General features: G+C 37.1%; 1 protein-coding gene and 1 long non-coding RNA gene across 4 annotated transcripts in view; one reads left to right on the top strand and one right to left on the bottom strand.

Moving 5' to 3' along the window:
* Positions 1 to 14,925, bottom strand: part of LOC106729935 — a 303,006-nt gene that overhangs the window by 66,470 nt on the left and 221,611 nt on the right. Inside the window, exon 7 of one of the 3 annotated variants that reach the window (XR_004321766.1) lies at positions 5,388 to 5,949. The exons of the other annotated variants lie outside the window; for them this stretch is intronic. This is a non-coding gene — a long non-coding RNA (uncharacterized LOC106729935). Of the gene's footprint in view, positions 1 to 5,387; positions 5,950 to 14,925 lie in introns of those variants that run through there. 3 annotated transcript variants of the gene reach the window in all.
* The window catches only part of FUT9 (fucosyltransferase 9), a 78,941-nt gene that overhangs the window by 23,270 nt on the left and 40,746 nt on the right, over positions 1 to 14,925 (top strand). The gene's annotated exons all lie outside the window — the stretch shown is intronic.

The following is a 14,925-nucleotide window of genomic DNA, read 5'->3' as shown; positions in this document are numbered from 1 at the left end:
ATATGTTTTTCTTATTTGTTTTCATGTTTTAGCAATATTGATCCTGTTGGTAAAGTCTAGACAAAATATATAGGCTAGTGGATCATTTTAGCAAATATTGGAAAACTGCTAGTTCTAAGAGGTTTTTACTTACCTTTCTATGGAGAAAAAGTGTTCCATAATCAAATAAGTTTCAGAAATGTTGCCTATCATAGTCTCATCTAAATTTCTTTCCATCGGCACATGAAATATTTTAATCGGCCCTATAGGAAGAATGTCTGCCAAAAATATTATGAGGGCAGTAGGAGTAAGACTGCAGAAGCAGATAGCATCCAAATTGTGAAGGATCTTTTTATGCCTCTCTGAAAAGTTGGAACTTTTCCAAAATGTCTTTTTAGAATGACCACTTTGGCAGCAATGTGAAGGATGGATTAGAGATCTGTTTAGGAGACTTTTTTCAGTAGTTAAAAAAAACGAGCAAAAATATTTAAACAATCTTACTGAAAAGATGTAGAAAGATTAAAAGTATGTTAGAAAGAAATAACAAGATTTGAAGAGTTCGGGATTAAATGTTAGGGATTAAAAATCAAGAGTGAATCAAGTTTATGGTTTTGGTACTTAGTGGAGATTGCAGCCATTTACTGAGATCGGGCACATAAAAGGGAACATCAGAAACAGACAGAACAAATTGGAAAACCTGTTTTAATATATGTTGAGTTTGAGTTAACTGCAGAAAATCAAGAAAAATCTAGTGTATAGCTGGATATAGAACCAAAGAATTCAAGGAAAGACCTAGACTACAGATGTGTACTAGCAAGTAGATGGTAGAGTCATGGGAATGGATGACGGCATGCAAAGACAATAGTCAGAATGTGAAATAGAGAAAGCACAAGAGCAACAAATAAGTATTAGATAACCAAGTAGACTCCACAGGTGGAAAGACATAAGTGAGCAGGGTCATAGCACCTAAGTGTAGGGAGAGTATCGAGAAAGATGGAGTAATTATCAGTAAGACAGAAAGGTCAAGTAGGAGATATATGAAACAATGTGCATTGGATTTAGTAATGAATCACTTGCTAGTGATTGTGGCCAGCACAACTTCAGTGAAACAGCAAGGCAAAACCAGATAAAAGATTAGGTGGGAGGTGTGAAAGTGGAGAGAGCAAATGTAAGCACTCACTTAGGAAGGACAGTGACAAGATAGTAAATAACAGAGACGCAAGTAGAGAATATTACTTTGTTCCTTGTTTACTTTTATATTTAAGATGGGAGATGTCCAATAAAGAGGAAAAATACTGAAAGTTTATAGGCAAAGGGATCTTTGATTAACTCAGGTTCATGAAGAAGCAGGAAGGGATGGGATCTGGAGGGATTCACCTTTCACTGTGACTAAAGGAAAAATGGTAATGATAAACACACATGCAGATGACTTAAGTTTAAATGCGTAATATTGGGGGAGCTTCCATCTATTGGATTTTATATTCTCTTTGAAGTAGAAGCAGTTTCTTCTGCTAAGAATGAAAAGAAGTTTAAATCATAGAGCCTTTAGGAAAGTTCTGAGGGTTATGAAGGAGCCACTCTGAGGAATGGCTGAGTGATCAGGGAATTTTTGGTCAGGTTACTGAAGACCCAGCTGAGTTAGGAACAATGGATTTGTATGGACACCACACTATTTGGTTGCATGATTTTGTCTGTAAGTGACTAGTGGTCTGAGTGCAGGAAATGAGAAAACAGTTGGACTGACCCAAGATCAAGATGTCAAGGAGTGGAGAGTTTTGGTGAGATAATGTCTAAGGAAGGGAATGGAGTAAAGATGGGGAGAGGATGACAAGGAAATTAGGTTCACAGCTCAAGCAAATTCAATGGCACATACAGTGGAAGCCAGGAAGTGAGAAAGGTGGGAGTATAAGACATTGTAGGATATTTGAGTGTTTAGATTTCAGAAGTAAAGCCATAGGTCACGGTGATTGGCTGTAAGGATGATGGTTGAAGGAGCTTGCAAATGGAGGTCATTGGAGATGATATAATTAAGCAACCAATTGGCCATCATGTTGGATTTGTTATCTACATAAACACAGTAGTTGCCCTCAATTTGAGCAGGATTTTTTTTTTAAAGCTGATGCTTATCTACTTTATTTACAGTAGTTTGTATCTGTTAATCTCATACTGCTAGTTTATCAGTCCCCCTTTCCCCTTTGATAACCATAAGTTTGTTTTCTATGTCTTAAGTCTGTTTCTGTTTTGTTTATGGATTGATTTGTATTATTTTTTAGATTCCACATATAAGTGATAGCATATGATATTTACCTTTTTCTGTCTGACTTACTTCACTTAGTATGATTTTCTCTAGGTCCATCCATGTGGCTGCAAATGATAATATTTCATTCATTTTTATGATTAATATTCCATTGTATATATATTTACAACATTTTCTTAAACCAGTCATCTGTTGGTGGGCACTTGAATTGTTTTCATCTTGGCTATTGTAAATAGTGCTATATAGCTCAGGGACCTATATTCAATATCTTCTAATAACCTATAATGGAAAGTAATCTGGAAATATATATAACTTAATTACTTTGCTGTACACCTGAAACTAACACAGTGTTGTAAATCAACTATACTTCAATAAAGAAAGAAAAAAAAAATCTGAGAGCCAGATTCCGAAGAATTCAGGGATTGTTGGGAAAAAAATAGGAAGCAGAAACGTAGGTGGTCAAAGAAAAAAAAAGAAAAAAGTAATCTAACTAGATAGCCAGAGAATCAAATACATAAGATTTTTACCTAAAGGTAGTGGATAAAAAGTAGAAGGGTATGGAGGAGAAAGGATTCCAAGGTTGGTGGGGTGGAGGAGAATGACGACCCTCAAGTGAGAACCAGGAAATTAAGACAAAGGTTCCAGAGGACACAGAGGAGAAGCAGGGGTTTGAGTCAAAGGAGAGGAGGGCAGAGTAGCAGAGCAGCGCAGGGGTGAAAGGAGAAGAAAGGGTGGGTTTTCACAGAGGCTCGCGTTGTATGTGGTGATCCACGATGGCAGGGGTAAGAAGCATGGTGAATTGACCTGCTCCGAGCTTTCAGAGAGAGCCCTCAAATTACGTTACAAGCTGAGAACCCAGGAAATTTGGGGCATTTGACAGTGGTAGACCAGTCCTTGCTGGGATCCAACTTATGGCACACCATTACCTCTACAGATTCTCATTGTCTTCTTGAAGACGTAGCTGGTTGTGACTTGGCTACTTTTCTTTATTACAGTTCATAACTTCCCTCTCCCTGTCTGCTAGATTCCCCTCTCCCAAATTTAATCTTCTCCCCCCTCCACTGTACATCCCAGCTCCTCTGTAGGGATTGATTGTCCAAACACATCTAAACAATATATGCATATCTGTGAAAGGATATTTTAATGGCAGTGTCAGGGGTAAGGCCAGCAGCTTACACACGTGGGTATTCTGCTCATAAACTTGCCTACCAAGCTGTAAAATCCTTTTTGAAAATGAGACATTTCAGAGATGGAACCAGGTGTAGGAAGATGGCAAAGAAAATCAATCCCTTTAGAATTTTCTAGTTCTAAAGCAAGTTTCTAGCTCCTAAGTTCATCTGTACAGCTTTTTCTTATATTAGTATGTGATACTAAAGGAAACATTAATCTGTGTTTGTAGAAGTCATCAAATTATCTTCTTTCTTACCATAAATAGGAAAACAAAAACACGATTAATTTGTAAATAAGGTCAATGACCAGAAAAGGGCTGAGCTATGTCAGTATTCCATCTTAAGTCAGACCCTGAGGGAAAAAGCTGGCTGCACCTTGCCAAAAGTGAACAAAAGACCAAATTCCAGAAGATCTGCAAGGGTGGAAAATGATCAGAATCAAAACAGACTCAGATTAGGAGCTATGTGGAAGTTCATTATTAATGAGCAAAGTTAAGCTAAATGAATCTGATCTGAGATTAGAGGCTGTTTGTCCTTTTACTCTTTTGTGTTTGTTCCACCCCTACTTGAATAGTTCATCTTCTCTGGGTCTATTATGGAATAAATATTGCAGTTTATCTAGAAAATCTTATGGAAAGGACTAGCTTCCAGAAGAATCATGGTAAGTTATTTTGTTTATGCATTCTCAAAAATCTCATTAAAATGCACATGCTTTGTATCTGGAATAGTGTTTACATCAGCACACTCTATAACTGTATGTTGTGCTCATGTGGGTTTCTCATTATTATTGTTATCTTCTTCTTAATGCTATTTTTATCCAAGAAAGAGCAGAGCTATAGGGGAGAATATATAGGATCATTAAATTCTTATCATAATAATAAAGAAAATTATAGCAACATATTAAAAGTATTTTCACATAGATTATATCACATGACCCTTGTTAAAGTTCTAAGATTTCTTTTTGATTGAAGTATATCTCCTTTATTGGCTACGAGGCTTATGAAAGCAAGAACCACGTCTATTTTGCATACCATTGTATTTCATGACTTTTGAGGGGACTCATTATATACTGACTGAATAAAATGAATCAATTAATAGGGTATGATTTGTAGGTGAGGGTAAAAGACACCCCGCCTATCTTTTCTTTTTTTTTTTTTTAACACATTTACTGTGATATAGTTCCTATGCAGTAAACTACACATATTTCAAATGTACAATCTGATGAATTTTGATAGATGAAACCACTAGCACAACCAAGATAGCATTTCCATCACTCCCCAAGAGGTGCAATTTTTTAATTCCCAGTTTATCCCTTCCCAACCCCTTTACTCCCAGGTAACCATTAGTTTGTTTTATGTCTGTGAATCTGTTTCTGTTACATAGGTAAGTTCATTTGCATCCTTTTTTTTTTAGATTCCACATATAAATGATATCACATGGTATTTTTCCTTCTCTTTCTGGCTTACTTCATTTAGAATGACCATCTCCAAGTCCATCTGTATTTCAGCAAATGGCATTATTTTATTCTTTTTATGGCTAAGTAGTGTTCCATTGTATAATATACCACATCTTCTTTATCAGTTCATCTGTTGATGGACATTTAGGTTGTTTCCATGTCTTGGCTATTGTAAATAGTGCTTCTGTGAACATTGGGGTGCATGTATCTTTTTGAATTTGAGTTCCCTCCAGATATATGCCCAGGAGTGGGATTGCTGGATCATATGGTAAGTCTATTTTTAGTCTTTTGAGGAATCTCCATACTGTTTTCCATAATGTCTGCACCAAACTGCATTCCCACCAGCAGTGTAGGAGGGTTCCATTTTCTCCACAGCCTCCCCAGCATTTATCATTTGTGTACTTTTTAATGATGGTCATTCTGATTGGTGTGAGATGATATCTCATTGTAGCTTTGCTCTGCATTTCTCTGATAATTAGCAATATTGAACATTTTTTCATGTGCCTGTTGGCCATTTGTATGTCTTCATTGGATAATCGCTTGTGTAGATCTTCTGCCCATTATTGGATTGGGTTGTTCATGTGTCTTTTTGAACCAAGAAGATAAGTGGGAACCACACTTCCCTGTTAGAAACTAGGAAGGGGCCTAATGACAGAGGATAACGAAAAGACATCATTTAAATAATATAAGCAGACTCCCCCAGCTACCCATCTCATCTGCTTTGCTTTTTGCCATTCAGAGATAGCTAACTCTAGTTATGCACCTGTCTCAGAAAGCCTTGATTTAGCCAGTGAAAAGGTGAGGCTTTCCAGATAAACAGTGAAATGTTCTCTTAATCAGTATGCTCTTCCTTTCCAACCTGGAGACCCTAATTGCCCGCCTCTCTCTCCATACTCTCATCTGGATATGTTTTCGTAAATGGGGTCTTTAGCCACACAGGCACACAGAGTAATGGAACATGTTTATGACATCATCTGTGACTTTTACTTTCGTAGGGAGTTAGTTTCTAATCCTCTTTCTTCCTTAGTGATTGTTTTTCCAATTAGTTGAACGAATGATGATACTTTCTTGCCGCTTCCACTTATTGCCTATAAAGAACACCAGTTATTCATTTAGGGAAATTGCTTGATCAATGCTGTGCAGGGCTATTATAACTTCTTTTCTGCTGAAAGGAGATAAGAGTGATATGCCACATTGAAACAACTGGAAAAACAGATTGCTGAATTAGCAGTGAAGATATAATTAGATGCACCCTCCAATAATTGGTTAGAATTGGAAGCATTTAAGTCTGTACATAATCAAATATTGCCTGGAAATGTTACAGCATCCTTATTTTATGCTAAATAGATTTTTATGGAAGGGCAATAAAGGAGGAAATCTGCTTGCTAATTTGATTAAAAACACAATGGATCTCTGTTATTTCAGCTATTAAGACTCCAAATAGGAGGAGGCTGATTAGAAAAGGAAAGAAGAAATTAATTTCATATTTAAGATCTATTATCAAACATTTCATATTTTAAAGTAGAATTATTCATAACAATTGAAGATGCATTTTCATAATTACTCTCAGAAAAGAATAGATATATTCCCAGCTTCTCTTTAAAATGGGAAAAAAAAAGATCTAAAGAAAATAGCACTCTGTCATCAGTATTTATGGGAGACAGAAGGCAGTTTATTAACCGTATAAGCCCATTTCACAGAAAATACAACAGAGACTGAAAAAATTCTACTTGCTGAAGGCCATCCCAAAACACAGATCTACAGAGTCCCATAACTCAAGGACTAGATCCATTCTCTCCTTATACACTTATAATTACTTTACTGTCATAGCTATTAGTGAACACATCTTTTTGGTCTTATTATTCATCCATTAAACAGATATTTACTGTGCACCTACTGTGCAGTAGGCAGCATTTCAGACACTGGGGACACAGTAGAAAATGTGAACAGCAGAGTTTCCATCAAAGATTTTGCAATCTATTTGAAAAAAGACAATGTCAAAAACAAATCAATAAAATATATAGTATATTGTGTGATAAATGCTAGGGAAGATACATATGTAGGAAAATGTAAAGTGTGGGGATGGGTTTTCATTTTGAAGATGGTGGTCAAAGAACTTACTGAGGAGAGTTTTGAGTGAAGACTTGGACGAAGTGAAAGAGTTTCCGTTGTGGATATCTGAAGAAAACTTTTATGCAGGTGTGCAAAGGCCCTGAGGCAGGCATGTGCCTCTCTGGTTGGGGCAACAAGTGAGAAAGCTTGTGTTGAAAGAGCACATCAGAGAGATGGCAGGGATGGGATAAGGCTTGGGGGTGCCTATTCTGTTAAGCCTTGTAGGTCTCAAGGTCACAGTAAGAATTTGATTTCTAATCAAAGTGATATGGGAAACTAGCTGATTTTGAGCAAAAGAGAAGTGACCTGCCTATTTTGTTAGATGTGAGCTTCTGAATGGCAGGGGCTACTGTGGACCATGCAGCTTGTACCTTTCTCCACATGATCTAACATGGTACCTCTTATGTAGAACTCAGAAATATGTTTTAAGTAAATCGTAATTCCAAAGACAACTCCAGACTCCTTTTTTATTTGTATCCTGTCACTCTGCTGGTTTGTAGGCAATTCAAGAACCTTTTTACCTAGTTTATTATTTAGTATGCAATCAACACTGCAAAGTACTTGCTAATAATTCTGATTACCTTTTACACAACAAATCTAAAATGTACTTTCTCATACTGTTCCATGTTGCCATAAAACAGCATTACTGCTTGGTGAAAGTTTTGTTTTATGATAAAATGAATTTCAAATTTATTTCAAAGAATGTGTCCAAGAGCCAGTTAAAAATGCTCACGGGTCTGCTCCAGCCATGGCTTTATTACTTTTAATTGACAAGTTCTATTGTACGACACGAAATTTGGAACTTGAACATCCTCTATCTTTGGAGAGCTGTAATTGAATCAAGCTTGCTTTCACTCTCTTATTATTTCATAATGAAATATAAAATACCTTACAAGCAAATGCCTCTCTTCCAGAAATTAAATAGAGAGGAAAGAATTCACAGGCCAAAGAGTAACAATCCGTACAAACACAGTTACCCTCTCCCATACGAGATAAAGCAATGTTCCCCTCTTTTTTTTTCCTTATCCAGTATCTCAGTACTACAATCTTTTCTCTGTACCTGTTATTCTCATCTTTACACTAACGTGAAACAATAGGATAGGGAAATGTAGGATATAGAAATACTAAAGATATTGATGTGTTTTCTGAGAAAAACTAAGTTTTCAGGAAGCATATAATTGTAGATCTTAAGACAAAAGAGTTCTTATTATATTTGAAGGCAATCTGAACATCTACCACTAGTAACATTGACCACTAGAACTCAAGTGATGGTTTCTTCTCTCTAATCATTCTGTGTTAATTGAAATAATGAAGACACCAGGGGGTTGGCCAAAAACAGTCGTCTTATACAAAGTGCTACAGCATCACTTGAAGACGGCGAACCATGATGGATTCTCGCATAACTAATCTGCAGGAATACTTTGAAGATATTACAGCTGTGCTAGATAAAAGATACTCTATGGCTGAGATATAGTTAATATTTTAGGGGAAAAAAAGGTACCTTTGATAAGGTTTCACATCAGAGATAAAGGTAAAAGAACCACTGAACATGGGATAAAGAGCACTGACGGGAAAATTAGTTTTAGAGAAAACTACAAAGAGAAGCCTTCAAAAGAAACATTTATGTTGGGGAAAAAAAAGTGCTGAAACAGTGCAGCACATGGGAAGTTAACTGAGGGCCAGTCCTTCATTAATAACCATTTTTAACCTACCAAATACCTCACAAAGCTGATGGTGACTAGAATTCTTTGTAACTGCTTCCCCTAGAAGACTCATTGTTCACTGAGCTAGAAATATGAAAAGATGAGTTCTAGTCACAGTAAATTAACAAAATGACCTTGAGCAATTAACCCATATGGATCTCAAAATCTTACCTAGAAAATGTGAAATTAAAGTTAGATAGGTCACCAAGTTCTTCCTACCTCCAAAATTATTTGGTTCTAAGAGCTCCATAGAGCTCTGGGGAGTCTGGAGGATAGAAGCCCTACTCAAAACCAAATAATCAAAACGTGAGTAGGTCCTCATCGGACAAGTCCTATCATTAAGGTGGATAAAGCATGAGTGCTCTGTAGTGCATCAAAAACAGACACAGAATGCTGGCATTTCCCAATTTGACAGTTTTGCTTTTAGTAAAACTTACATGGCATAATCAGTCGAGCTATGGAAATGTGCTATGAAGGCTATGTGTTCTATGAAGGCTATTTGTTCCTCGGTTGCTGGTACTGTCATTGACCCTGTGAGGACAGTAAAATATTCCAAAGCCCAGAGTGCCCTCGGGGAAGCTTAGGCTGTAACAATTTTGTATTGTCCAAATATATATTGCTCCAGGTGTATGTTTTAGAATAGGATTGAAAAGACATTAAAATAAGACAAATCAAATAACTATTTGTATAGTGGTATAAATAAATGGAAATTTAAACAAATCTAATGTCTTTATTCCGACTCAGTGCATGTTCACAACTCCTGGCAAAATGTTCTCCAACTGCTTTGGTGCAACTGGCTTAAAACTTGGGCTGTTAGATTTCAAACCACTTGAGCAAATCGACTGCTTTCATTATGTAATTCCCTAACGTCATCTTACACAGTCAGTACTCCATGCATTTTTGCTAAATTGAATTTAATTCTTCTACCACCACCAGAGCACATTTGTTTTAATGAGCAACATGATTACTAATTTAGATAACATGCAACCAAGTTTAAGCTAGACAAAAAAGACTCTATTGGAAACCACAATGGAACATTTGGGGAATAAAATAGAGATATTGACTTGAAATTTATCCCACCATGCCTGACAACCCAAAATGGGCAGATTTTTTAATGCCTAAAACAAATGTCTTCTCAATATACCCCCTCTTAAAAAAGTACTCTTATTTTACTAAGTCACAGAAATTCAGTAGCTTCAAATCAGGCCTATGTTATCAACATCAAGCAAAACTCAATTATTCACAATCCACAGTAGAGCCAAGAATAAACCTTATTTAAATATGGACATTGCTAGAAAAAAAAAATACAGCTGTGAGTTCCATCAAAAGCAAATCTTTCTTTGCCTAAATCTTTACTAATTGTACTTCTAGAGTAAAAGAGAATCTATGCCCACCTGGACTTTGATTCTTTTGGAGGGATAAGACAAACCCAGTAATAATTGAAATATAGAAAGAAAAAAATGGTGCAAATTAGAAACTTTCAAATAAAACACCATGAGAATTCAAAAAAAGTGATCAGGGATCAAGAAATCATTGTAAAGAAAGTGCCATTTTTGATAGGCCTGGACTATCAAAGTGTGGGAATTGGGGGCTGGGGGCTGGGTCCAGCGTTCCAAGTAGAGACAGCAATGTGGGGAAAAGCCAGGGTGAGGGAGCTGTGGGGCACGTACTGAAAACAGTGCTTGTTTCACCCAAGCCTCTCTAGTATGCCAAAGAGGACAGTGAGCAATAAGGCACCAGCTGGTGGAGCTCTGTGGATACCTGTCAGAGCCTGTGGTCATCAGACTTGGACAGGCCCGGGGATTTTGAGAAGGAGGAAAACGGAACAAGAGCTGTGCTTTAGGAGAGTTGTCCTGGCAGGAGCATGTAGGATGGACTGAAGGAGGTGGTACCAGCTCAACAGCTTGGCAGTAGCACCTAATCCATGTGCTGCTGGAAATCAGCCTGCATTCCACCTGCAGCACAAGATAGAAAGACCGTCTACCTCTTTCCAGAAGACTCCAGGTACGTGAACAGTTAAAACCTTTCTCTGCCTGAGCTGGTGGAGCACATAATTCCCTAGGATTGGTGTCAAAGGCAAAATAACATTCTAACAACTCCCACTTTGTTCCCGTTTTAGATGTTGAAGTTCTGTAATAGTACGTACTTAATTCACCTTGAGATCTCAGCTGTGCCACTGATACCAGCTTTCTAATCAGCTTATCATTATCAACGTGGCTACAGAAAGAAGTTTGATTCCATAATTTAGATTTGCAGAGAGCACCTAGAAAATGCTAATTGATATTTTGGATATATGATTTTCAAAGTCAGCAGACTTGGTAACAGCAAGAAAATGTCTTAACCTAAAGTCATTTGATGGCTAAAATAGCTGTTAAATTTAGATTCCAAAGGAAAGTGAGAAGAGCCTGGCTTCCTTGAGGCTCAGCTGCTTCGAATAAAGTTGATAGCAAGTTATCCTTGGGATAACTTCTACTGCAGGTGAGTCTCATCCCCACGGGTCAAGTCATAGAGTATACATATATATAATAGAAATCTGGGGCTTTTTCCCCCCGAAATATATTAGACTGTCTGAAGGAGATAATTTCATTTTAACAGAGAGAAAAGAAAATCCATCAAAGAGAACGGGAGAAATTGTACTTTCTTTTCTTGTCTTTGCTGCCTAAGGTGAAGTGAAATTGTTCGCCTGTTATCAGATCAAATGCAGACGTACTTTTAGGAGACTAATCTTCCCTAAAGATTTTATCAGGTAAAGACATCAGTCTTGCCTTCCTATTTGCTTCAGGGCACTGTAAATGGCCTCAGAGAACACCCATATGCTAGTTCACTTGACAAAGTCATACAGAACAAAACTCCCCTCAATCCCCAAGAGATCTGTTACACAAAGCAATGAGCGGAGCTGTGTTATATACAGATTCACCACCCTCTCAATCATGAGCTTTGAGTTCTCAACTAGGATATTTTGGACCTGAGGAATCATTTATCCTTTTTCTTTCTCCAAGAAGCAGCCATCTACTATAAAAGGAGTTACATAATTGAGGCATAACTCTGAGGTTTGAAACTATTTTTAATCACCAGAGTCTGCTTCTTATCGAAAAACAAAAGGATCTCTCAAGCATCATAATTTGAGATAGAAAACAATGACAATCTTGAAGAAATATCAGGAATAAATTAGAGGTGATGCTGAGAAGCATTCAGAAAAGGATCAGAGGGCACTGTTATTCACAGGTCCGCTTGATGCCAGGGTCTGTCGAAAAATTATTAAATATATTTAGTGCCACTGAAACTGTTCCCATCTTTACTTAGGGTGAGATCAGTATAATGTTTTGAGAAACCCTGGGGAAAGAGCTTATATTTTAAAGTTGGGTGTTACCCAGGATTCTCCTTTGGATGCTGGCCCTTTAGTGGGTCATCCTCTTCCTCTGTCATGGTTTTAACTATTACACACTGTATATGCTGGCGACACTCACATCTATAAATTCAGATCAGATCTGATCCTTGAAGTTCAGAATTGAATAGTAATCTAGGTATACCCATGGATGTCCCTCCTCCAGGCATCAGGAGCCCACCCTGTCTTCCACAGCACTCTGTCTCCTCTCCTGGTCCTCCTCGTGTTCCTTTCTAAGTGCTTACTTCATTGTCTGTCTCTCTCACTAGACCAGAGCTCTGGGAGGGCTGGGGCTACATCTGTTTTGTTTATCCTTGGATGTCTTGAAGCAGTGTACTCTCCAGCCACTGCCGATTTAAGATGAAGGGACTGTTTATTTAAGGTCACGGCACTCTGAGTCACTCTGTATGGTTTCTTTGGACTGTGATTTGCTGTGTGTCTTTGCCTATGAATATTCTGCCAAGTGCAAATAATTGAATATGACTGCCCATTCAATTGATAGAGTTATAAATGGGGAATTACTGCCTTTCAGAAGAATGTTGCTAAAAATGCATTCAAAGCCATACCTGAGGAGCATAGTAAAAAGTGTTTTCATTCCCACATGCACGGTTCAGTGGAAGCTGAGCTTTGCCTCACAGAGGGCAGGCAAATACATTTGGGTACCTTCTGAGGCAACTGTAGAAATCTAATTAGGAACAACGCTAAATGAACACAGAAATCTTACGTATAATAGAGAGGTCATTAGTTCTTCTTACTTACAGAGTGCATTAGAACAAGCTCATCATTTTCTCCCATCTATTACATGGATGTCAAACGGGGGTATTCACAAAAGTATTTAACTGTATTGTATATCTGAAAGTTGTTAAGAGAGTAGATCTCAAAAGTTCTCACTAATAAAAAAAAAATTGTGACTGTGTGAGGTGATGGATGTGTTAACTAGCCTATTTGCCCTTAATCATTTTGTAATATACACGTAAAGATATATCAAATCATTACGTTGTATACCTTAAACATACATAGAATAATATGACAATTAAACCTGGGGAAAAATATTTAAGTGTGGTAGGTAATTGGTCAGATAAATTCTGAAGATCCAAATTCTGTAAAGAAATACATGTAAATAATTTTTGAAGAGCATCAGATCGGATCATCTGAGATTCGATTCTTCTCAGCTCATCCAGGGTGTACTTTGTGTCCCCTCAGAGCACACTGCTGCAGTCCTCACCGCCCTCTCCCTGAAGTCACAAAAGGACATTCAGCATTGACTGCTGCCTTGTGCTCATCTATATCTTGGGGATACTAGAAAAACTGGTATAGTACAATATTTTATAAGTGTGTCTGACTCCTATAAGTAGACAATGTGAGAGAGAATGATGACTACTTTTCAAATATCTTCCTAAGTATGAAATTGAGAAATATCCTGAAAAGTCAGCAAAGTCAGACTGAATAATGCTAAGAAAATACCAAATCATGTGATTGTCACTAGGAAGTTGTCTGTATCCTGATAATGACCATCACATTACAGATATCTACAGAGGTCTTCACTCTGACAAGACAGTCACTTGCTCAATGAGAATATGAGAAATGCTGCCTACCTCCTGAGGTCTCCCACTTACTGCCAAGTCTTGAATTTCATTTTCCCAGAGTTTCCTTATAGTTTTCAATTATGAATGTGAGAATCACTCTTGTCATTTTAAATAATATATATAATGTCTTTATTTCTATATGCTATAAAATTTGTTTCATCCCTCTTTTAGAAACCTTTCTTTTGCTAGTAAGGGCCAGGATCCAATCTCAATCTGGAAAGAAAATGATTAAATTCTTAATTTTCCTGGAGAGGGAGCTACTACTTTTATATTTTGGTTTTGGATTTGATTATCAAGTTCTACGTTTGTACCTCATTAGCCTCATTTCAGGACTAGTTTCAGTGTGAATAGTAGGAGAAAGTGGAATAGAGACTTTCGATCCAGTGGTTAACCTTGTTTGACTCATTATTATTTCTATATACTAATGTACTTTATATTACTCTCTGAATCGTAATTTTAAATAGCTTAAAGTACTTTATAGTTAGTGCTTTAATGATATCTATCATGCTTCTTGGAGGTGGATATTAGCAAAAATAAAAGTACAAGGGCACAGGGTAGTGAAATCATTTTCCCAAATGATGGTCAGCGGTCGGTTCTGAGTTTTCAGTTCTGGTTTTCTTAATAGTGTATATAGCCACAATTATGTAACCGAGTTCTATTTTTAAAAAATACAGCTTTTCTTGTATTGCAACAAGAATAAAAAAGAAAACAGATAGCACTTAGGTTGTTAGTTGGAAGTTATAAGGTATATTAGTAAAGATAGTTTTGGTTGCAAATCACAGAAGGCATATCTTAAACTCTCTTAAAACGTAAAAGTATTAGTTTACATAATTTAAAAGTCAGGAGGTAGGGGGCTTGGGTATAGTCTGATTAAGTCTAACTCATTTTTTGTTTTGTCTTTTTTTTACAATTCTATCGGCTCTTTTTTCCTCTGCTAAAAGTTTCATTCTTAGACTTGCTTTTCTCATGGTCACACTGCTACTGCAATAGTTGCAAGCTTTACTTCCGCCCACCACATTGTTCAGAAAGGAAAAGAATTCTCTTTTTCCAGCAGCCAAAAATGCTGGGCTTAATCTTGCTTGGACCAAATTAGCTCATGTGTCCATTTCTGAATCAATAGCTGTAAATGAGTAAGTCTATACTGTATATACAGATTGGAAGACAAGAGTTGGCATTGGATTAGACCTCATGGAAATTCTCCCATGGGCTGAGGTCAGTCCTCCAAAATGCTTATGTGTAATGCAGTGTGAAGGCCATGACAGTCTCAGTACTTAACCA

The sequence above is a fragment of the Camelus ferus genome, chromosome 8 (genome assembly GCF_009834535.1).
Source record: "Camelus ferus isolate YT-003-E chromosome 8, BCGSAC_Cfer_1.0, whole genome shotgun sequence".
Lineage (NCBI taxonomy): Eukaryota > Metazoa > Chordata > Mammalia > Artiodactyla > Camelidae > Camelus > Camelus ferus.
The sequence above is the reverse complement of the archived record's forward strand: the minus strand, read 5'-3'. Positions and strand labels throughout refer to the sequence as shown.